General features: G+C 33.7%; 1 long non-coding RNA gene across 2 annotated transcripts in view; it reads right to left on the bottom strand.

The window, feature by feature from the left end:
- Positions 1–1,203: 1,203 nt before the first annotated feature.
- Positions 1,204–26,280, bottom strand: part of LOC135842268 (uncharacterized) — a 71,684-nt gene continuing 46,607 nt past the window's right edge. For both annotated transcript variants that reach the window (XR_010558102.1, XR_010558101.1), the window contains exons 3-4: positions 22,882–23,079; positions 1,204–1,510 (exon numbers count right to left, since the gene is read on the bottom strand). This is a non-coding gene — a long non-coding RNA (uncharacterized LOC135842268). The remainder of the gene's footprint in view (positions 1,511–22,881; positions 23,080–26,280) is intronic.

The raw sequence follows: 26,280 nt of genomic DNA, 5'->3' as shown, positions 1-26,280 counted from the left end.
TTACTTCCCCAGCAGGTGAATAGTGGAGAAACAATGAAAAAGTGAAATCAATACGATAAGTAGATTTAATAAATTTTTAATACCTATATATGTATTGCTTTTGCGAAATTAAAATTACCTACTGGATATTAACGCAGATTTTTTTAAGCATAAAACAATAATTGTATCAATCTTAAATCTTGAACTTGTCTTATAGGTAGGTATTTCCCGTGATACGATATTTGAAAAAAAGACACACGAATACGAAAATGATGCATCAGAAAGTTTATACTGAGTCAAAATACCTACGTATCATGCGCCTAGAAGCCTGGACCCCCATAAGTCTAATGTCAATTCAAATTCAGAATTTGAAAAATATTTTTAAAATGCACAAAAAAGTTTAATAAAACAAATCTTTGCCGAAGAGCACCCCCGGTATGATACAATATAATTATAGTAACATTTTTATTTGTAAATGTAAAGCGTTATTCTCGTATAACATACACGATTTTCAAACTACATATACCTCTACCCACCCTTCCACCTAGTCTGGACAGGTTCCAACTACACATGTTTAATAAGTTGCATATTCCTTTGGTTGCAGGCGCTACTTCTGCAACATTATTTATTTTTATTTGTTCTTTGATTCGTTTATTTAAAAAAATAAAATAGGTAGGTAACTGAAATAAAAATTGAGCAAATTTTAAAAATTGATAAGAGTGATACACAGATATTCCAATTGCTGCAAATTCTTAAATTTTTCCTAAAGTAAACATTTTTCTTTCAAAATGTGGCGGTGTGGCTCTAGAAGTAATATGAGAATTCGTCATTCGTGAGACACCACAAGTGATGTTCCGCGCGTTTCGAAAGTTTATTTTGTATACTTATAATATACATAACATATTAGGTATTTTAAAAAAAAAGAAGAATTCATAAATTTCAAACCTGATTTAATCGTTCATCGAAAGAAATTATGTACCTAGGTACCTAAAATGAAATGTCTGAGAATAAATTTTTTTCAAAATGATGCTTTTGAAAAATTTGAATAGAATTTTTGTAAAAAATATAAAACAGTTCGATACTTACCTTTACTTATCTACTCATTTCTAAAATTTGAATTCCTCAGATTAGATAAACGTTTACTGACAATGAGACTGAAATTTGATTCAGAAAAATATTTCTTGATACATATCAAGAGTATAAAAGAACTTTTCAACTCAGGGCTTTAAAAAAGCATTTTACTAATGTGCAAAAAAATAGTTATAGGTAACATAACGCATTTTACATTTATGATTATTCTATTATTCTCCTTCATCTTCGTCTTCTTCTCCTTTTTCTTCTCTTGAAGCACTAGTGCATCTTCGTCTTTCAGACACATCTTTAAACTTTCAGCTGCTGTCAAGTTGATATTTCACAATTTTTTCACCCATTTTCAAAACAAATCCTCACTTCACTTCGTAAATTCAACGATATGGATTGTTGAATCATTCAGGAAGAACTTGAATTTGTTTTTAGGTAATATTTGCGATGCCTGAAATCAGAACAAAAAATTTAAATGAAAAAACGTTAGAAGTAGGTATCAAAATTGTTTGATTTTATTTAAAATGAAAAAATATGTATACCTATAACATTAATCGCTATTTCAGCAGTTACAAAATTATTTAATAAAATTTCATGCGAGACGAGGTGGAGGAGAAAAATAATTGCGTAGCATCAATTAATCAAATGAACGCATTACCATTCGTATTAAAAAGCAGGGATTTGTTGTTACCTCTCAAAAATGTCGCAATGTTGCATAAAAGTAAGTATCTAATCTACCTATTTACCTACTCGATAATTTGAACATTTCACACATATATGTACCTATTCGTACATAAGCCTATAGAAACAGGAATAGGCCTACCTGCAGTAGAATCGCGTGAAGAAATTCCAAAATTCACTCAAAAGCCCGAATTTTATTTTCCACTTTAATACCAACGAATAGGTATCTTATACTTAAGTAAGTATTATCGAACAATTTGCAAACTCTTTGATTGTGGTTGTATACAGACCTTTTATGCAGATAGGTACTTGTAAAAACATGGCGCGGCGGTCTAGTTTCCATTTCGCCATAGCCTACACGAAAATTTTCAATTAACGTAGGTATAAATTTTAAAGTGCTTATAAATCAATGGTTTCGTATATGGGGAACTTTGGATTATTCGACGTAAGCAATTTATTTAGTATTATTGAAATAGTTTGCTACGCGATAGAGAGACAAATTTTACGCGAAGTTCTGCGGCACTAATTGCTTCATAAGCGCAATTCTACTTAAATATAGCGAAAATACGTCTCATACAGAGTTCTTAGCGAGAGAAGTTGCTTTTGTTCGAGGCATTTCTACCTTGCTCTTCGCCTTTTCTTTACATCTGTTTGAAGTTCTACTTTAACTTTTCAACCATAGACGATATGTACTTAACTTTACTCGAGTGAATTTTCTATTCAATTTTATTTCGTTACAGAACATCGAGAAGAGAAAGTTCTCTCTCGCTCTTCTTCTCGATTCACAGAATAAGATGGTCGAATCGTCAATTTCGCGAAGAATTAATTCGATTTTCTCCGTCCGGAAGTTATTTTGTTGTGAAAATGTTACATATAGGTAGGTATGCCAGCGAATAGCGTACGACGGTACATATACCAAAAGTAGGTAGATACCTAGGTTAGATAGGTACAGGAATGAGGAAACGATGAAAATCATTCGCAAAATCAACGTTGGTGGCGCCTTTTAACAAATGATCGAACGTTACCGCACGAACATCATAACATTGCGCTAGAATTCATAATTTATGACCAGTATACTCGAAAAGGTCACCTCAGGTAGAAAAAGGCCAAAGGACAGTCGGTTGTTTATTTCCTTGTTAATTCATCGAGGGGCACGTTCGAACCTTTTCACTATACCCTTCTTTTTGTCGTCCTCGCGTTGTTGACCGAACGTGTACCTATATGACCATTTGTACTGGTCAGTGTCTAACTCGATGGTATCCCGCCTGCTTTATAGGCTATTGTTACAAATAGAGGACGTACTTCGCAGATGTTCCTGATTTTATATTCTATTCGTCGTCCTCGTAGTCGCCGCCGGTCACCCAATGCGGACTTATACCGTACACAATTTTTTATGCATTTTAAAACAATTTATTTATCCATCATAGTAGTTCACTAGTGAAGGGGATTTTTTAAAAATTATTTTTATTTTGTTTGCAGATGTGTTGTCGCGTGCGTCAAGCTGGTTCCGTGGAGCGAAATTGCAAAGAAAAAAGCGAATTCGTCGGCAACCGGGAAATTGTGAATGGTGAGTAGGTATTTTATTTCTTTGAAAAATCATCTTCCATGATTCGCATCTTGAACTTCGTCGAATATTTGTTGGCAATTCCCCCTCCCCCTTATTCAATGATGAATAAACCAAATTATGTTTTTAAAATTAGTCAACGTTTTTCATCTTGAATTATTATAATTTTTTGACTAGGTAAACCACTTAGAAGCATTGAAAGGTATAGGAATGAACAAAAAATTGAAAAATATTCAACAAATCTTCATCAATTTCATTGAAAACGTTACTGAAATCTTTGTTAGTCATTTTAAAGAGTGGTCATAATTCATATTTTCTTAATCTTTTTTTTTTTAAAAAAAAAGAGAAGAAAAATGCGTCTTAATTTAAACAGTTGGAAAGAAGATGGCCACGAACACAGTTGCTCCCAGGTAGATAAGTACCTACCTAGGTGTTTAAGACGACATAAATTTTGATTGATGACTGATGAGAAAGTGTAGTCAGGCTTCCCCAAATTTTTCAAAATTGCAATCTTCAATGTTATTTTAGCACAGGTATGCCTTACCTTCTGTATTGCACCTACTTCCAGTTTTTCGAATTTTTTCAAGTTTTTTTCAAGTTATTTTCATCTTTGCGGAATAAAAACTTTCATTTATTCTCTCCGGAGTTTTAAAGGTGCAATTTAGCATTATATTTTAGTGAAAATTTTATGAAATTCTAAATCTATCATGTAATCTATCATTATAGATGAATCATGTAAAAAAAACTTTTCAATTATAAAACTGAATCTAACATTGACATAGTGTATTTTCAAGGTTTTCAAGACAAAAAATTCTAGAAAAAGGGCATTCCGCTGGTCTATAAATAAAGCTTCAATCTTGAAAGCTTTTGAAAGAATATAAGTATATTTAAATTTTATAAAACAAATAAGTAGGTATAATATGTAGGTACCCAAAAAAATTGGAAATGAATAATTTACCTACCTATGAATTTTTGGGCTTTCATTCGCCCAAATTTTAGCAAATCAAACTTGCCATTTCCCTTTAAAAAATAAGTATATACATATGAGTAAGCATTTAACACGAAAAACAAAAATTGGATTATTATACGTATGATATTATAAAATCCAATTTCGTTTTAAATTTCCGATGCTTGAGGAGATATTGAAGGTTTATTCGAGGTCAGCAGACGATAATTTTTAGACACCATTTTAATAATGTAATCAGAAGTACCTACGATGTCGAAATCGCGAAGGTGTTAGGCTAAACAATATCTGCATTTAAGTGGGTTTCCACACCCAGAGATGAACGATCTAAACATTGAAGAGATCGTCGTCTGATTCGATTTTTTTTTCGATTGAAAATTCTAATTATTTATTCGTACAGAAGGCAGAATAAGGCTCGATCTCAAAATAAAATCAAGCGCAAATAGGTATAATACCTACCTAGTACCTATGTAGTTCGTTTTTGAAATTAATTCGTAAAATACACCAAATCAAACTGATGGCAAGTTTTAATCAAAGTTTATTTAATTGGAACGTATACCTACATTATTAAAATAACAATAAGACATCGAAGGATTAACCAAATACGCGTTCGAAACGAACGACGAAGAAATAAACAGTATGCTGCGTAGGTAATATTGAAACAAGCCGAGCAAAATTTTCATTTGTGTCAGATTTATGTTTGTAAAATAACACCTGAGCTCGTTTTGTTTGTTGATTGGCTCCCCCTTGTATAAGAAAGATTTCGGTTTTGGAAAGTTGTGCGTGCTCGATAATTCTCGCCATTTTTACATACCTACCTACTGAATTTTTTGCTCGTTCTCGCTCTTCGCCTTACTATATCTACCTACAAGAGGTTTTTATTCTCGGTTACCTACCTTAGCGTTCGCGTTTATCCTACGTGCTACTGTTACCCCCTTACCGATATCGTCGTCGTATTTTGCTTAATCTCATCCCAGAAGAACCTTTAGTCCTTTGTCGTACTTACAAATCCTTGTATATTTCTTTGTTTTATAAAATTACCTTTTCAGTGGGCTCGAAAGTGTAATACGAGGAAGAACGAAAACGAAAAGAAAATTCTTGTCCAGCACCTGTACCTTAGCCAGCAGTGTTTCCTGTTTTCATGTTGCTAAGTTGTCCGAAGTCGTTAATCCGACCAGCAGAATTGACCCATTCAGTTTGTTGATGAAACATCCCTATTATAAACCAGTTCACCGCGAATGTACCCCTTTTGTTGACTACATTCGTGTTACTTTTAATCTGCTCTGTTCAGGAAGTATTCCGGTTCCATTTGAACTACATACATGGTAGGCTATAATCCTCTTAAGGTGCACGTATATTGAGTTATTAATTTTTCTTCCTGTATTTGTTGCATTGCATCGCTGAGTAGGTACTTTGCATCGAAGTAGGTCTGGTTAGCTATACGAGTATATTATTATTTTATTTACTTATAGTTTCTGTAGAAGTAGGTATTAGGTATACATATACCATACATAATGTTATGTTTTTTTTTCTTGTGCGGAAAACTTACCTGGCCTATGGTTGCGGAGTCAAACATTTATGATCAAATTGCCACAACTTGCGGAAAAGAATCCCTTGTAGCATTAAATTTTTTTACCGAAACTAATAGGTAATAAAGTTATAAATTATATTCAGCTATTAGCATAGCTTCGGTAGCGTTAATAGAATTTTCTTGCCGACAAGTATACCTACTTCTTTTACCAAATAGGTATACAAAACGAAGAGAGAATGTGAAAAGCTGAAAAGAAACCTATAAGATGTTCGTAAATGTTTTGAAGCGCGCAATAATACTCCATTAATAAAGTAGGTACCTACCTATATTAGGAAACGTGTTTTAGAATGACGATGATTTTTTCAATCAGTATCGAAATTTTCATGTTGAGTGCAGAACTTCACGTAATTTTTTGCAACTCACAATATACCTTAGGTACTTGTGATTTTGTTTCAAATGAATTACGAAGTCATCAACTAAGGTTAGTAAAACGTACAATCTTCGTGCATTTTTATTATTCGAAAACGTACGACGACGAAGAAGAAAAGGTAAGAAAAGCAGCATCGCGGACGTACATACAAGGCAACAGTTGATTCGATGAAAAACATAAACGTCAGATAATTTTATAGTAGCAAAATAACTATAACTTTTACGGACGTCTTATAGCTACGTGAATCTTTAAAGAATGAGGTTTAAGATTCTAGAACAGAGAAGCAGAAGATGGAATATAAGGTTCGGTAAAAGGTAAGGGTGTGGTGTAGGTTTTCACGTAGTAATAACATTAAGAACAAAGGGTCTCTTTAGACTCGGTAAGTAAAAGCTTCGTCATTAGAATGAGCTTTAAAGCTCCGGGTGGTTCTCGCGGTTTTTGCCATCATCTTGCAGCTTTTGTAGTAACCCGCGTTAATTTCCTTCGAGTGAGGAAGAAGAACCTTTTCTTCTCTCGTGCACGTCCTACGCGCAAAGCGAGAAACAGACAGAGAGAGAATTTCACTCTTCCATATAAAACTGACATCTTCCTCGTACCCGGTACACCCTGCCTTGTCTATGTCGGGCTAATTAATATAGATTTTACATCGCCTCACGGTATGCTACAAAAACAAAAGCTCGAACCGTTCCCGCAACGAATATTCTTCGAATAAAAGATAATGATGAAAGGAATCTCGGAGAATTTCACTCATTAAAGATGCGTACTGCAAACGAAACTGAAAAACGAGTAAAACGGTTTTATGTGTTTGGCGCATTTTAAACGAGATTATTTTTCTTGTTAAACTACTTTGTTATTTCGGTTGTATAATTAATGTACGATACGTAGTTTATGGTGTGCTCGACGCATCCTCCTATACCCTGTGGCGCCTGTGGCTAGGTGTATCAACCATTCCCGTCTGTCCTGTCCCCCATTCGCGAATTCTTTTCAAGGTTTTCTTTTCTCCTGCTTTTAGGCATTAACTATAGGCGAGTAGGTAATTTGCTTGGTTCAACGGTGATTTGGTCGAATGATGACTCGTAATACTGCGTAGTTCTGAGAGAAAATTGTATAGTTTTCAAAAAGCAAAGAATTGATTCTATTTTTTCAGTTCTCGTTTCTTAAGTTTACGTACAACGTTTCAATCAAATTTTTTCGAATATAAATTTTCAAAAATATTATTTTGATGTTCTATCAAAGTATTCAAAAAAAATGAAGTACCTACTATAATTTTCTCAATCTCTCAGGGTAGGGGGGCAGAAAAAACTCAAATAAATCAATATCTGCAGTACCCATACGTACAAAAAAGGATTTGAAAAAAATTATTTGTATCAAAAACTGATAAAATATCATCATAATCTAACAAGCATTTTCTTCAAATTAAAAAAAAAAAAAAAGAAGAAGAAATAGGAAAATCCAAAAACAACAACGATAAAAAAATAATGAATAAACATCTCCTAACAATGGATGGAACTTTGCTAAAATATGAAAATTGAACTTTTCTTCTCAGAGGTGTGCTGAACGGGAGGGGTGTCTCAATCTGTCTCCCTCCCCCACAGAAAAATATTGGGAATTTTTGGGAAATTTGGGAAAAGATGGGATGAAGATGCGTGAGATAGGAAAATCATTAACAATAACCACTGATTTTTTTACTCCTTAAATTATAAATCTTTAAAATCGTTCGCCCTCACTTCACTCGGACTACTGGATCAATTTCCTTTCCTCTGATCAAATCAAGAGGGTAGAAAAAATGACTTCCCCAATCAAAAAAAATGTTGATTTTACTTCTAAAAAATTGTAAATTCTGAAAACTTTTAAAATTTTAAAATTTTGAAATTACGAAAAGCAACTTTTTACATAAAAACTAAATGTTGTTTCATGTTTCGAATTATCCATTTTTCACGGCATTCGCTCTCGCTTCGCTCGGGCAAATTTGTATTCTAGGTACTGCAACAATTTTCAAACATTCCCTGAAATGGAAAAATCAACTCGAGATATTCCCAAAACATAATCCAATCAATAAAAAAATTCAAATAAATTTTTATTTGAGATTTTTGTTTCCAACTTCCTTTTTTAAAAAATGGTTCGAACCTGCACATCTGGCCAATTAGTTGAAAAAATCTTGTTGGGGGGGGGGAGTCTGAAGTAAAAAGTTGGGAGAATTTCTTTTAGTCTCGCCTCCCTCCTCGACATACCTATCGCTTCGTTACGCCTCTATTTCCTATTGAAATTATGTACCTATTTCTGGAAAACACAAAATTTTAAATTGGAAAATTATTTCAGCATCAGTCTCAAAAATGGCAAATTTGTGAAAATTTGAACACCCGAAGACCTTCCTTCAAGTAGGTAACACACCTACAGAAAAGTATTTTTTCATAATTTCCCTCTCTTTTCCCTTTGGAAGTTTCTCAAAACATTAATCTCACTATATGTATTTTATAATTTTTGAAGTTATTTTAATAAGCATCAAAAATTAAAACATAGAAAATTTTTCAAATTGAATTTTAGTTTCTTTGGCAGTTGAATTAATTTTTTTAGAATTCAATTTTTGCATAACCGGTTCTTAAAATGATTTGTTCAAATTGTAAATAATTTTAACCATTAATTCATTGTAAACATTTTTTAGATTTTTCTGTTATGATAGGTACATACTAGGTGGGTAGGCAATTTTACCGCGCAAAATTAATTTTTTTAAATGCAGAATTGCAGATAGAACATTTACCAAAAAAAAATTAGGGAATATTATAGGTATAGGTATACTTGAATGATGATAATATAATAAAAAAAAAAGAAAAAGAAAATGGGCAACAATAAAACACATAAGTATGTAAACAGATTTATTCTTTTCAATTTTATTTTAGGTATAATAAAATTCGTAAAAATAGAAGTCAATAAATCAAAGATAATGAAATATTTAAATAGCAGAATTTTTAAAGAAAAAAGAAAGCAAAAAACACGAAGCAAGAACTGTTGAAAACTGTCCTAAAATATCGAACGATTTAGATTTTTTGGCGAAAAGAAGGGAAAGTATCCTTTTTACCTCCCTAACGCACGAGTTACGTATATTTCGAGAGCCATTTTGAATTCGTCGTATAAATAGCCACTAGGAAACTAACCGAGTCCACCCTTCGAATCGATATAATTATGAAGGTCCGCTGGCCCAGCTTCTGCCACCCTCTTTAACGAAACACCAATGCAATCGTCCACTTCATCAACCACCAATTATTCACACTTCCGTTTTCAAGCCATTCCGCTTCGCCCGTTTTCCGAATAGGGAATGTAGCGAATTGCCACTATACAAGTACCTATTTTTTCTCTTCTCATCTATGGCCTATCCCTATCCCCGTTATACGAGTTGGAGTAGGTACTTACCTAAGAATAAGATGCCTACGTGTGCTTCGTAATTCGTTCTTATATGGAAGATTCTCATGCATATGAGTGAATCAAATTAATTGTAAGTCTTGGTAAATCCGCATGAATCGTCTTTAAGGAAGATTAATTTAAAATGAATTTGCGTCTTGTTTCTGTTCTAGTGTACCTACCATTATCTTAAGAAGCTTTTCGAAATAATTTTTCATAGTTTCATGCTCAAGAATGATGCATGAGGATGAGGATGAAAAGAGAAAAAGAGCATGAGAAATAATCTGTAAAAAAAAATTGCTTTATGTTCTACAAAACTGCCTATTGGCTTTTGACAGAATATTTTTTCTCATTTTTGAAGGTTTGTGAATTTTGTTTCGATTATTTCACGAGAAATTCTTTTTGTTTGTTCAACTCGTCCTACGTACCATACCCGGAAGGTTATTCGATAAATATTGAAAGTTTTTCTTTATTTTTTGATGTTTTCCCCCTTTTTTCGTGAAAAATTAATAAAGACTAAATTGAAAAATGAAGGAGAAAATCTCGCGAGTATAAATAAAATATCAGCTCATTCGACCAAAATGAGACAAAAAAAAAAAAAAACGAGCCAAGAAGAATTCCAAAAAAAGAAACACCTATGTTTATTGTGGTTTACTATAAATTGCTAACAAGCTGGAAAATACGAAAGGGCGTGGTTGTGATAAAATGAACTTCACATGTGCCCCGGAGTGACTCGTACTCTTAAGATAGTAGCTTGTGACAAGAAAATTGTCTGCTGCCTTCAGCTTCTTACGTTCACGTCACATTAAAGAATACTCCGAACTACGTACGCTACGTCACAAAATGTACTTGACGTAAGCTTCCTCTTGTTTAAGAGCAGCTCTTTGCTCGCCTCTAATATATCACGCTGTAATCTCATTATTTTTGGCAGATCCTAATGCATAGTGTAGCTTCTGTCTTCCTTTTTATCGACGTTCAGCAAAGTTCGGTAGAATGTCAAGAAACGGGAAATCTATCATTGTGAGCCTTCATTTAACAGTTTTGGGTTTTATTTATTTTTCATTATTTGTTTTCTACGGTTTTTTATGCTCTGTCTTTCTCTCGCACTCGCACTCTTTTCGTACTTCGCTTTTAAGAAAGCTTTCTGATATGGTAGATATTTTTTTTTGTATTGTGAAATACGTAATAGAAGCTATAGTGGTGTGAGTGTGTGAGGGTATAGAAATTTCCGTAGAGATGTGTGTTTCGTTTCTTTTCGCAAATCAAAGAGTTATCGAGCTTGGAGTTTTTTTTTTTGGTTTAAAGAATTGATTTTTTTCTTTTCTTTTTGTACACCTATTTTCAGGCGTCACCTCGAAGAAATCATAATGGCCTAGGAAAAGGAAAGTTATGAGTCTTACTTGAATATAAGAATGGTTATTATGAAAAAAATGGGTAGGTAGGTACATTTATACTCGTATGCACCATCGATTAATTTCGAATTCGCAGATTTTGAATACGTATTTGCTTCACTCAAGAATGAGCTCGACCTCTCAGTAATCAGCAAAATTAAAAGTAGCGTTCTTCTAATGAAGTTTTTCGATTATTACCTTATGACAGCCCGGCCTGCTTGTTTTTATTTCTCCTTTTTTGAGAACTCCCAGTCTATGCAATTTGTTATTCTTAAAACGATTCTGTATACCTACGTATTACCTGCTTAGATATCACCTTGAAAATATTTGGCCTATTATTAAGCCAACACCCTCATCCCTTAGTGATGTACTTACTTATATGTACCTATCATAACAATACCTATCAAGTTCCAATAGGAAAATGTCAATTACTTCCTGCTGATTATGCACCGAGCACATGGCATACCAGAAATAAAAATTAAGAAATGTTATAGAAAACCGTTATAAGCAACGTGGTAGCCTATTAGGTAAGTAAGGCATGTTCTACGCGAACCCGTGTAAGGTAAAATGCAAGAAAAAAAGTTAACCCTTTCGCCATCTGCTGCAATCAGAGCAACCCTTCCGACTGTTACAATTTTTATGAATAAAATAACGTATGCAGATTTAGACAAAATTGTGTACGATTGTCGTCGTTCTATCGTATACCTTTAACATATCCCTTTTCCTTCTTGCGTATATATTTTTAAACGTAGCTCAGGTAAAAATGAGCCGAATGATTGGCAGATCGCTGTATGCATTTGCGTGTATTATCTAATTTGAATACTATTATATTGAGTATAAACCCTTTACCTTACGGTGCGGCGAGTTGTCCTTTGCTAGTATTTAAATGTCACTGGTACGAGCTACCGTAGCAGCTAGTATTTTTCTCGATCGCGCGATGTTTGATTTTTATTTATTTATTTATTTATTTTCGATTTCAGACGTTTCAAACTAGATCTACAACTCAGCTTGCTCAGTCGATAGTCGAAAAGCATGAATTACAAGTTTGTTATGCCTTTGGTGGAAGATTAGGTATTTGAAAATGAAAGTAACACTCGAGAAAAATGTGTAAGTTTTTTTTTTATTCATTAAGGATAGATATTTATTTACTAATTTTTATTGCAATATTCATAAATAGAAACGTAAATTATTTTAGAATTCTGAAAGAGCAGAGGAAAGAGTCATTTTTCAATTATGTCAGCCTCAAAGGCACCGTGCTAGAATATAAAATCATTTTAATGGCAAATTAGGCAGAATAAGAAAATTAATTAAGTAGGTACCTAATAGTAAAATATATTCTGTTCTGTTGGGAAAAATTTTACCAACAAAAAATAGGTAGGTACGTAAAACTTTAAATTTTGGAAAACGTTTTCAACTTTTTTTTTATGAATGAAACAAATTTTTCTGGAAATTTTATGAATGTTTTTGTGAAAAATAGAAAAACAACAGTGTTTCTAGTGCAGACAATAACTGTAGAAGAGTTGACCACGTACGCTGAAATTTTCAGAAAAGGTTGTGTACCACCATAGAATAGAACTTCATTGATTTACAGAAAAGTACAAAAATTGAAATAGTTATCAAAGGAAGACCTCTAGTACCATGGAGGTGAATTAGATTTCAGAATAAGTTTATCAAGCTTTTATTTAAAGACAAAACAAAAATGGAAATTGAATTAATACATCAAAATCTTTTCAAAATGTCAAAAATATTTATGTATGGTCTAACCAATATATAGGTATTTTTTAAAATATGACCTAATAAATTAAAAATCAACTTTTGTATAACGTGGGTACCTACTCTCTAAATTTGAAGCAGTGAAAATTCACTGCTTCAAATTTAGAGAGTAGATAAACGCTATAAATTTTTTGAAACTGAGATTTGACCGAATAATGAAAAAAATGCATAGAAATGGATTGACTTTTCAGTTATCTACTGCAAGATGTGAACTTCTCTTGAAATTGTTCATGCAGTGCAGGTGCAGCAACCAATTTCAATTTCGCAGGAACATAAGGTAAGAATAGATATACTTACTTGCAGTGTAGGGGGGCTTATACTTGAATTCGAGTAAGTACTTTTTTGCATGTTAGGAGACCCAATAATCGTAAGTAGGTACCTAACAATTTTAGCTGATCTGATTGAAAAACTCGAGTGTTTTACGAATTTTTGAACAGGCATAAGCATAAAAATTTAATTTTTTTCTGTTGTTTGTTACGAACAGAACAAAAAAAATTAATAGTTAAAAAACACAACCTGACAAACTCAATATGATCTAACGTAGGGTGTAATAATCTAGTAATTATAAACACCAAAAAAAAAATCCTGAAATTTTGAAATCCACTTCAGAATTATTTTCCTGATTTTTTTTTGTAAATTTTTTCGCAGGAAAATTGTGTCATGAAGACATATATTTTTTGGTTATTCTGATAAAAAAAAAGTGGCATAAAAATTCTGGAAGAACTGAATTAACTACTAGAAGTACACAAAGTTGAATTACCAATCGAATTTTTTGTCATTTTCGGGAATTTTTTCGAAAAAAGCAAAGACTAAATTCTAGAACAGCCCATTAAGTTTCTAATAACGAGAAATGAGTTTCAAAATAAGTACATATTAAAAATAGGTACCTAGCCTAGGTACCTACGTATTATAATTGTTTAGCTAAAAATACTTTTAGGTTTTAGAATAGAATTTTTGGATTATTTTTCATCAAATTCGCTGGAAAATCTCTTTAAAGAAATAGGCATCTACTTTTTCCAAATTTTGCTATTCGAACCGCTGAAATTTTTTCTATAAATTACTTCATGGGTTCCTAAAATGAAAAGAATTCTCATGTCTGAATCTAATCAAATGAATGTTATGATTGATGAATGATGAGGAGTATTTATATATATAAATTTAAAAAAAAAACACTACCAAACCTTCATATAAAGAAATATGAAGATGAAGAAGTTTTGAAATTCCGTTTTTTTGTGTTCTTCAGTATAAGTAGTTCTGCAGTAACAAATGGGCAATGTTCAAGGCTTCATCGTTACCTACATAGATATTACAACTTTTTTACTAGCCAGGTCATGTTTTATTAGATTTAATATTCAAGAAAAAAAATCATCCCTTATTATTCAGTCTGTTAGAAATATTTAGAAAAATTATTTTTTATTTTTATGAATTTTTCTCTTTTTTTGCGAGTTTTAAGAAAAAATTTGCGTTTTTGAATTGAATTTTTAAAATTCTAACCCATTGTTTCCTTCTTTGCGGGATATTCGATGAAACATCCTGTATCTGTTGAAACGCAACGTCAATGTGGCCAGATTTATTCAAAACTATAAAGGGCGAATTTCAATGGTCCGATATCTTGAAAAATTCACTTCCTGTATAGAAAATTTTGAAAAGAGAAAACATTGCTTCGATAATAACAAACGAATTATCTACAGATATACACGTACACAAAGGTATAGGTACAAGCAAAAGGTTAAATGTTAATGGAAGAAAGAAACCGCATTTATGTAGCATTCGAGAAGAATAAAAAGCCCGATGAAAACACGTACATAACCATAAATCACCGAAGAATGTTCAAAAGAAAAATGATATATGGATGTTGTCGGGTTAATAGTGAATTAGATAAGTTAGCACGAGTATTGTGGACATTTGGTCTATACGTTGGGTCATCGGGCAACGGAGCACGAGTTACACCCCTTTTTTTCACTCAAGTACAGGGCGTGACGATGACCAAAGGTCATCACAACCCTTTGGTACGTGTTCGTGTTGTACGCGTACGAAGGACTTGCTTCACGACCAGGCTTTTCTATTTGATCACCTGAGCGGATGAATAAACATCAATATGGATTGGTTATTTACGCCTTGCTTATGGGTGTTTTAAACGTGAAATAATGAAGTCGCGATTTCCACCGGAGTGATTTCTTTGCTAACTTGTTAGTAAACTAGTGTTTTTTGATGCGCCTATTTTGTTTATTGGAAAAATTCAATGATTTTCGTATTATGAAAACAGTTTTTCTGATTTAATTATTCACTTAAGTATTCATCTCAAAAATATAGGATTATAGGTACCTATCTATTTATTAGATCAGTTTTACCTAAATCGTAAAATTCGTCTCAAATGTTGTAAAAATTTCATTTTTGAAAAAAAGTCACATACGATCGAAGCATCAAAGGCGCCACCGAAGTTCGATTTTTTCAATATTATTTATTCATACTTTCTTGTAAAAAAATCTGTAAAATTATGGACATTTTTAATATATTTTTAGAAATTTTAGCGAGTAGAAATCTTCTCAAATGAACATGGGGCAAAATATAACTGTTCAAGGTTTACTTTTCGCGTGTTTAAAATAAAATTTGGATCAAAGAAAGAAAATGCGGTGCCAAAATAGGTATACAAATACATTATACAATAATTACTGACGTATAGGGTAAATGTGCCTAAGTTTGCGCACCTAATTTTCAAACAGCCACTACTTTTTATGAAAAGGAGCTAGAATATTGAAATTTGTACAGAAGGTTCTTCAAACATTTGGCTATGATTTGCGCCAGAAATAAAATTTTTAATCGATTTAGTTTTTGATATTTTGACCAAAAACTAAAAAAAGTCAAATGCGCAAACTTAGGAATATGCCTTCCTAAGATTGCGCATTCACCTTCCCAAGATTGTGCACCAGTGAAAAACATAGAAATTCGTCAATATTGTTTAATTTATGATGGAAGCAAAACAAATGTCTCACATGAACGTGGATTTGAAACTTCTGAGTGAACCGCACTGGAAATGCGCTCATATCTGGAATTTCCAGCATTACACCCATTTCTCCCTAGCTTTTGACAAGGAGTAAACTCGATATACGTATATAAGGTGTCATTTCATTCAAATGAATTGAATTCTTAATGAAAATTTCAAAAAGTATCATTATTAGTCTAGAAAAGTAGCAACAAATAAAAATCGCAATCTTAGGCACAGGGGTGTTTTTTTAAAAAATTGAAAAATTGAAACCTAAAAGCAGAAAACACTTGAAATATGTGTTTGTTATAATCCCCAGACAATGACGAATCTAAAAATAGCTTATTTAGATTTCTACTGCCATTTCCATAAAAATTGTCGCGTGCCACTTTTATTGGAAAAATTATAAAAAATTTTGAAAAAAAAGTTTTTTGCTCGTCAGTTGGCAACACTTGGTGCTACCATCACCAAAAATCGTTAGGTATGGTCATTTTGATTTTTCTTTCAAGTAAAGGCGGTATCAAATGTTGTAACTCTTACTGGTTATGAGAAATCGTCACTGCGCAATCTTAGGAAGCGCGCAAACTTGGGCACATTTACCCTATACTTGATCATTCGAAAAAAATTTTGGACATTATTTAATCTCCCTCTCTCCTCAGTTGATCTCAAGATCCTGATATCTCAAAATATGATTGAAGTACCTACCTACCTACCTACCTACTTAAACCTACCTTCTTAAATTATTTACTTAAAGTTGGAATGAAAAATCTAGACAGTCGGAAAAATTCATCTAGAAAATCAAGAAAAGTCAGTGAAAATTATTTCTCAAAAAAACATCTGACAGATTTTAATGAAATCGATTCTAAAGATGAGATTCAACCTCTATAACATATTCATAATTTTGAGCCATTTCCGTTTGAGAGGAGTCGCGCGTTCATTTTTTTGAATTGAAACAGGATTGAGAAATTCAACCAAAAAATCTATTCTCCACGATTGATTTAGTTCATTAGAATTTTCAAAACTCTTGCGTCTTCAAATGTTGAGAAGGACACCCTTTTCGTGTAGGTACGAGTACATACGATTTTTCGTTTCTCATCCCTCCATCCGTCCATTCTCTGAAAATCCATTGGGACACCTTGTATATAAGTACCAAACACAGGTATATAAAGGCAGGTACAAGACGTTTTCAATATTTAAACAAGACGTAGAGATATAGTCGGCATTTTACGAGCACCCTACAAATAAAAGAAATTACCTCTTTTTATTAGCAATTTATTCCATTGAAAATTCGCTATACATTGCTGAATTTTAAACAGCATTTCGCGAAAAGAGGCGAGAATAGACAGCGAAAATTATTTTATGAATGAAGATGAGCGCGATTGCGAATTTACTACACAGAAACTCGAATATTTTTCTTTTCCCTTTTTTTTCTCTCTCTCCTACTTTTTATACAAAGTTGGTAGCAAATGTTCATGACCTACCCTTACTACAGAGCAAATGGCGCTATTAAAACACGCCTTATAATTTATAGCGACGGCAAAAAATTTTAAATGAAGCTTGTTGGCGGAAAACTTTTAAGTACTTGGAAATTACTATTAAACTGTTGTCGTTTTTTTTTTCTGTTGCGAATTTTTTTCCCTTCTTTTTTACGTACAATTATTCGTCTTTATTCGTTTTTCACGAAGCAACTTGGAGCGCGGTGGAATTTTTTAAACTCCATTAATCGACAGGTTTCCTCGATTGAGATGTGGATTTATTCGATATTCGATGCCTGGTTGTTTTTTTTTACTCGCTGTGTTTTCCTTGTTGGCTAAATATTTCAGTCATGTAGGTATACGCAATGTACACGTTTGCCAGAATGAAATTAGTCGAGAGGTAACATCGCTGGCGCTGCACTGGGGAAAAAATTTGCTAAATTGGTCTTTACGCTGCGGGTAGTTATGTAGCTGGCTAGGTAGGTAGGTTGGTTGGTACTGGTAGGTACTAGGTACCTACCTATATGTTTGGCGGTACACTGGCGTCGTATTATACACACATATACGCATTGACATGAAAAACCAACGATGCGTGTATTCGTAAAATTAGCGTTGTGTTTACCGTGCTGCTGGTGAAATTAGATTTACCAAGTTTACATTTAAAATTTTCCCATCGAGAAGGGCGTATACCTATATGGAGATGGCGTAGGTATTTTTTTTCTTTCGCTTCGCTCAGTCGCTCCTCGTCCTTCTGGTGCTGAGCTCGTGTGGTTATACATATACGTAATACGTATACGAATACGAGTACGAGTACGAGTAGAGTAGAGTACGAGAGAAGAGCAGCGTGTTAAAGAAGGGTTCGCCGCACGCTCAGCCCAGCCAAACGGAGCAGCGCCAGCACTAGCGCCAGCACTAGCACCAGCACCAGCGCGGCTTCGGCTTCGGCTTCGGCTTTAGCTGCCTTGCTGCCTTTCTTCGCCGCCTACCTACCACCTAAGAATTTTAACGATTTATCGGCAAAGAGCAGACGACAATGTAGGTGATATATGTAAAGTGTACGGCGTTGTTTGCGAAATGACAGGGATAAAATATACTTTGGTCTAATTCCATTAATTAGCGTCTTCTATTGTGGCACTTTCGCTTTCGTTCGAGGTATGTGTATAGTGTATAGATTGGGTTGAAGGTGGGCGCGCTTCTGACGTGCCTTAAATTGAGCACAGAGCGTACAGGGTACCTTCGGTGCTCGGCTATACTCTGCTCAGCTCTGCTTTGCTGTGCCGGCGAAGATTTATTAGACACGCAAGGTATTTAAGACAGCCAACTAGATGGCATATCACGTACGTATCTATATAGGTATATAATACGTTAGATGGGTATACTATCTTACGTGGAAACAAGCAATGCCCTGGAAATTCGTCGGATAAATTTTGATAGGTAATTTAATATGTTTAATGATGAAAATGGGCTCCGTGGGAATGGCAGGAACGCCTCACCTCGCTTCGTCTCCAATCTTTCACGGTGCCTATCGCTATGTGTACACCTACCTATATAGTATACTATGTATAGCAATATACCAAGTTATGTACTATATACGTTACGTATAGTATATGCGAAACGAGTTAAAAGCCGAACTAAATACTCTACCGCCATCGTCATAAACGTATAAAATGAAATCGGATTGGAACACAATGAGACGGACTGGAGGGCTCCCTGAAGAAAAGCTTCAGCTTAGATATTCCAAAGGGGAAAATTCCATTATGGCGTTAAAGCTGTATATGTTATCTTGTCATTTTATTTTGGCCTTCTAATTTAATTAATCCGTCTTTATCATTATAAACGAACAGATTATATTTTCATTTAACAAGATTTCCTCTCTTAACGTAAACTTTTATCGTCTTATACTCTGTTCGTAAAGCGCGTAATTTAAATCCCACTATATGTATACCAGTGAAAGTATACATTGGTGGTAGCTCTGGGTACCTTGAACGAATTTACGTATAGGTATAGTAGGTACCTAAACCTATTACGATTACGAATTCATTTTTCATGGGTAGATACCTAGATTATATATTACACCTCCGAATATACCTATCACTTCGTTGAATAAGTAGGCATAAGTATAGGTAGGTACCTTACCCTCATAGGAAATCCGTGACGACTAGTTGAAAAGTGTACTTTGTTGCAAGTTCAAGAGCACATTTTTGAATAATTTTTTGCAAAAATTGGCGAACATGGAATTTTTTTGAAATCTGAGATACCTATCTAACTTGCAAAAAAAAAAAATGCCCAATCTTTTCAGCTTACTATACCATACGGATTTGCGATTCACCTGTCTTAATCGATTCGGAATATCGAACTTATGACAAAATTAAATTTTCAACTGCCTGTCGAAGCTGAAGAAAAGTCAACTTTTGCAGGAGGCGATCAGCGCGAAAATGGTAAAAATCTATTGGAGGGGGAGGGGTCAACTCAAGGAAACTGCCAAATTGTAAAGGATTGTTCTTGTGAGAAGTAAATTATAGTGAAAATGAGAACAGTCGTATAAGAGAACTATCAAAAAGACTTCCCTTTTCTTCCACATGAAAATGAACTCGCAGAGTCGAACTATGCCTATACTTTGTTCCATTAGAGATTTTTTAATAAATGAACCAAACCTTTTTTAAAATTAAGTTTGTAACTTGAAAGTTTGATATATGTACCTATTGACAAATTGATAATTTATTTTTTTCCATTTCGGAGCTTTCATTTCTTGGATTCTTCAAGAAATCGAGCTCATGTAAGTATGTAGAAGTCATTTATCCCTTTCACCCTCTCCCCTTCACTATGGCATAGAAGGTGGGTATTTTTAATAAGTTTTATTACCTAATTTACTGATACTTTTATTTTTAATTTTTTATAAAATATGCTTTTTTGTTGCTTTCAGTCCCATTTTACTCCGCTATAAAGTACAAATGGACGAATCGAGCCGAAATTTTAGAGAGAAGCTTTGATATATGTAGGTAGCCACTAGCCAGTAATTATAACAAGGTATAAGTAACAAAAGGAAATACGATCAGTAGGTAGGTACCTATATATTGGAATTTGTTTCAATTTTTCCAAAAAATTTTCACGGACAAAATCAAAGTAAACAAAGATTTCAGAAGGCAGTTTATGCCCCCATAAAGGCGTAAGTATAAAAAATTAGTAAATGGGTAATTTTTGCACTTCAGTTGGCAAAATTGCAATGTTACCAACTCTTATTTCTGAATTTTTCAAAAAAAATTCACTCTCTCAGCATTTTTTGTAAACTTTCTTCAAATTTTGAAAAAAATAATTGATGACATAATTATATAAGAAGATTGGTATGCAATATAATAATTCGAGACCTGCATATTACATCCGCTGCGCGAAGTTTCAATTTTTTCTAATTCGATTTTACGTATCTAACTCGAATTTCCAAACATTAAATCAATTTTTTACATTCTTGGAACTAACTGAATAGGTAGGTACTTCCCAATTACAACCCATATATGTACATATTCATGTTCGTAGGTACATACAAAATATGTTCGACTGTAGGCTACCTTTACATTAAAGGGTATTCCCGGATAAGATAGGTGAAATGCCCCTGTCCTCGGATTTTTGAAATTTCGATGAAACATTGTTGGGTGCCTTTAAAAAACATGTTGGAGCCAAAAAAATTTCTCCCACCCCACCCCCCTTGCCCCATGGGGCCAAATAACGCTTTTTTCGGGGAAAAAATCATACTTCAACGAGTTTTGAATGAAAATTTTTGAATTTACCCAAAATATGTACGGGACACATGGGTCTATCCACATGAATTTTTTCGAAATTTTTCAGCCCCCCGGGGGGGGAGATATTGACAAAAGAAAATTTAAAACCGCCGTATCTCCGAACCTAATTCTTGCACACAAAATTTTTTTTCTGTCAAAAATATATCTGCATGAGTACTATGATTGGTATTTTTTTCAAATTTGTTCTCCAGGTGGGTCATCTTCAAAAATTCAAAAAACACTCAAAAATGCATTTTTTATGTCATGGAACCACCAAAAAAAAGCGATATTGCCAGTGATATAATTCTGAAATTTTGCATGCGGACCTCTAAAAACAATATAAAACCAACCAACCTCTTGAAAACTTGATTTTGGGACCATAGGCACCCCCTCCCCCCAATTTTGGGGCGAATGAAGATCGACAATATGGGTATCGTTTTCATATGAATCGAACTTGCTGAACACGAATATGAAGTTAGATTTGCAGTTGGACCCTCCTAAGGGTCACATTGGGGGAGGGGGTTGCCTAAAAATTCGATTTTTCGTGAAAACATGCTTCAAAAAAAAAGGTTGATTTTTACCAAATTTAGCAGAAATCGTCATTTTGAGTTGAAAGGTGTCCTAAAAGGAAGATATGTGATATGTGCCCTCATAGATGGGCCATTATCGATGAAGTCTTATTTCAGTTTTTATTTTCATAAATTTTGGGGTTTCAAATGCTTCTGTTTTCATTTTTTGTTTAAGTGGTCTCTCGATGCTTTTATACTTCCAATCATTAGATATACGTGTAACTGTAAACCGTTAGCAAAGCTTATCTAACTAAGTTCAAATTTTCAAGTTCAGAAGTTCTGTTATTCTTCGCTTCAAAATGTGATAACTTTTTATTGTTTTCTTTAATATATGTACCTATGTATAAGTAATGTTAAACCACTACATAATTTACATTTAACCATACCCACCTAATAATGGACATTAAAATATTACCTCAACCAATTTTGCTTTCTAGAAACATACTTACGAAAATTTGTAAAAGTTTCAAATTTTTCGTTCTTATTGAGGAAAGGAGGGTGAGACATTCACCTAAAGGTTTTAAATTTTCCTTGCAGATTGTTTAAATAATTTAGCCATGATTCGTTGCCTGCCTCCATCAAATTTCTAAAAAAAAAAAAAAATGAAAAACGACCCATCCTATAATAAGTTGGCCATTTTTCCCATTATTTAAAAGACTGTGGTTTAATTCTTCCTCTTCATTTCCTGTATTATTTTTCTCAAAATGATATGGTATCGAGTTACCTATAGGTATATACGTCGGAACACAAAACACTTGTCATTTGCAAAGTTGTGAAACTTGATTTTCAAATTTTAAAAATTTGCAAAAGTGATGATCCATTATCCACCAGGAAAATTATAAAAATTGAATGCATATCAGTTGAGGAAATTGGAAAATATTGTATAGTTGATAAAATTTTATGTCAAGTACCTACCTACATGTACTTATTTGGAGTTCAACAATTTAAATATATAGTGTCTTCCCAGTTTTAACTATGTACCTACGTATTTGCCCCTCTTCTCTCCTCCTTCTCAGCCTTCTGATTCTTCGTAAAAAGCAACAACTTATTCAGGGGAAAAAATTTTACTTACTCCATATTTTTTTTTGAAATTTATTTTTTATGGCAGAAAATCTGATTTTTTCAACTTTTTCACTTCGGTTCTTTTTGAAAATGGATAAAAAAATTTATGGCACCTTCAATTCATTACGTTTCAGAATATTATTAATCAGCGATTCGTCTTCCGAAGTCAAAATGAAATTCAAAATATAGGTAATAAGTACAAGGTACATAGTTTAAGTATAGGTACATACCTATTTAATGAATTGTTTGGCTTTTTTTCTTTGTGGGTATTATTAAATTACTTATACTTATAGCTTCCAGTTTGAATTACGATGACAATGATGGATCATATTTCGAATTTCCCAACGAATTGGTCTAGAAAACGTTAATGAAATCTCGATGAGACGATTTTACTCCTTCACGGGAATTCTACACTTTTGCATCATCATCTGAAAAAAAATAAAAAAGTGAAGTAAGTACATATAATGTATCTGAGTAAAAGTGTTGCGTAAGTTTGAATATCATCCCTAATGAGTGCAAGTATGTAGATAGATACTAATTCGATAACTTTGGGTAGGCTATACTCACCTAATTAAATTTAATAAGTAAGTGCCTATTTTTTTTAAAACGAAAAAACCTGATATTCCGTGATGTGCATACCTACCTACTCTTATACATACCTACTATACCGAAGAAATTTTTATATAATACCTATACCTATTTGAAAAGCGTTACATTTTTTGTCGACAAATTGAAATTTGTGACGCATGAAAATTATTGTTTTATTAGCGTGCTTTTTTTTTTGCTTCCTTCTTTTTTTTACATGTATACATTTTGGAAAATATTATTTAGAAAAAAAGGAAAACACAGGCTTACACAATTGTAAATATTATTTTAACATTGGAATTTCAAATTATGTCAAATAATAAAAGTAAGCTTCTGTCGTTCTGACATCTTCAGCGTGTTATATTCGGTTAATGGGACTTTCAAACAATAATATACAACGAACGTATATCAAATGTCAAGTATTTGCGCAATTTGAAATTTTATTCAGAGCAAAGCAGAAGGACGGTTCGACTTGAAGTTGTAATTTAAGTTAAAAGACAGGTGCCACGTTTCGCTGAGTTCGCCACAATAGCGACAAATCGTTCACGAATGAATCACGTCGAAATGTTGTTGTCGGAATGCGAAGAAGAAGAAATCTTCACTAAAATAGTTCACCGTTGTGAGAAAACTTTCTAGATTTCCCCCCCTTTGCCAGTACAAGTACAACCGAGAAAGAATTAAAACGTTAGTAAGTAAATAAAGTGTTGAAAAATACGCGAGCAATTTCCACCTCGGTCGTCGCGTACAGTACCTACCTACCCTTCTTACGCGAGAAAATTCATTGTAATGAAAACGATTAGCATTGTTTTTATTGTAATTTAACAAGTGGTGAGAGTTTTTTCCTTCATTTAACATCGGTGTCGGATGGATTTCTCCTACCTATTTTAAAATAATTTCACGCGATAAATTAATCGAGTCGAATTCTATAATTATTCCAATGAAGCGGGGGCGACGGCGTTGGAGAAAAAAAAAACTTGGAATAAAAGTCGTTCGACATCGACACGTCGAGTAGACTTGAGACGATGCGACCAACCCTGAAAAAAAGGTTAAAATTTCATTTTTATAATTACGTTTAATAAGTTGAAGAAGAAGTTGAGATAAGGAAAAAAGAACGAGGGCAAAATATCCACCGAAATGGCAGCGTAAAAAAAGTAATCGAGTGTATAGATAGATAAAAGTAAACCGTACCTAGTCGTAAAAGTGAGCGTAAGGTGCGAGAAAGGAATCATTATTTCCATGCGAATTTTCACATCAAGTTTGATATGGCGAACGAGATAGACAAGAGAAAGGAAAATAGGCTTAGCCGCATTTCTATTCCCTTTGGAACGTGACATAATGGCATCGGTGAGAATAGGGCGGGTGAAAGCAGCGGGCGAGAGGTGTCCGGGTTCGGAAAGCGTAAAGGGTGAGTTTGTGAGAAAGTTTGAATTCTATCAGTAAACGAAGGGTGACTAACGTTAGCGGCGGTATGGGGACGTAGAATCCAATGGACCAATAGGAATGCTTATTGATGATGCAAAAAGCTCTTCCATGTATGTTGTATGATGTATAACCTCTCCAACTTCTCCATTCCGCCTACAGTATCCACTTTATACCCTATACACGGCTAGCTCGCTGAATCTCTTTTGAAACCATGGTATTATTGATTTTCGTATCCAAGTCCGTTCGTTGGTCTCATTACCTCTTTTCCCGTATTCTGCGAAAGCTAAACCCCGAAGAAGCTGCACCTACTCGCCCTTACCCACCGCTCGACTCTGCTTTCACCTCGGCTCGGCTTTCCTTTCTCTCGTCGTTCTCTTTTCTCGTACTCTTCTACGTCAACCCTACCCAACCCAACTCAACGTAACGTTACGTTATGTTACACCCTCTCTTTGGTACCTACTCTCTGTTTACCATCGCCGTTTTCCTTTTTCTTCATACATTAGCATTCAACTATCGCTTTCTACAGCAACATTGCTTAGTATTTTAATATATGCTCATATGCGATTCCGAAACGTGATCTGTACTTTTCTTTAATAAAATCAACGTACCATCGTTAAGTGTACCGCTCGTATTCGTTAAAATTAATAACATCCCTTTGATAAAATAAATTAAAAGTTTCTTTTACGTTTATCTTTTCTTCATACTGTTCCTCTTTTTTTCTTTCTTCTCTTTTCATTACCACTATGTGTCTGTTTACCTTATCCTTGCGCGTATAGGGTACTAGAGATATTTTTTATTTTGTACAGCTTCTAAGCCTACAGTAGCAAAATTATTACAAAATTTACGTGTGGGTATTCACGAGGCTTTTATGGCGGTACGATGAATATTGTACGAAAATGTCGTTGGAAAAATTCCCCCCTTGGTAGACATTTTATCACAAGATGTGCTACGTATTGTAGAAATATGATTTGTATCATTTGAAAATTGATACCGCGACACCGTGTCCTATATTGCTGAGGAACTACAATCCAGCTCTATTTCTTCAATTTTTGGAGAGTGTTCACAAATTTAAAATTTAAAAACCCTCAGTTTCATCAAAAGTTTAAGATTTTTGAATAGGAGTAGATGGGTACGTTGTCTACTTTTTCAATCGACCACCTCTCCGAAAGTGAAATAATTTCTCTGCGATCCCAGCGGACAGGGTGAGGGAAAGACGCAAAATTTTGAAGAATTTTTATAAGGTTTCTCCACAATTTTAGAACAAACTAGACATATATATACCTAAGTAGGTTTGTAATCTGCATCTGTCAAGAGCGCAAATATGCTTAAAAAGTTACTACTTCTTAGGGGTAGATATTATCACCTCAATCTCCCCCCTCCCCGTCCCCGCCCTTTAAAACCGGCACCGGATGCAGAGCCTCTCGCACTATTTCGATTTTTTCGATAGATAAAATTTCCAAATTCTTTTAAAGATTTGAAAATTAACTTTAAAAAAAATATTCCCCAAATAGTTGTCATTGTTTTGTTTGAAATAAGTTTCAATATAATGCTGAAACACTAGTGATGTTGATCATACATTTAGGTAAGTGTATTGGTATATTTCAATAATGTGTCAACCCCAG

This window comes from Planococcus citri, chromosome 1, assembly GCF_950023065.1.
Source record: "Planococcus citri chromosome 1, ihPlaCitr1.1, whole genome shotgun sequence".
NCBI lineage: Eukaryota > Metazoa > Arthropoda > Insecta > Hemiptera > Pseudococcidae > Planococcus > Planococcus citri.
The sequence above is the reverse complement of the archived record's forward strand: the minus strand, read 5'-3'. Positions and strand labels throughout refer to the sequence as shown.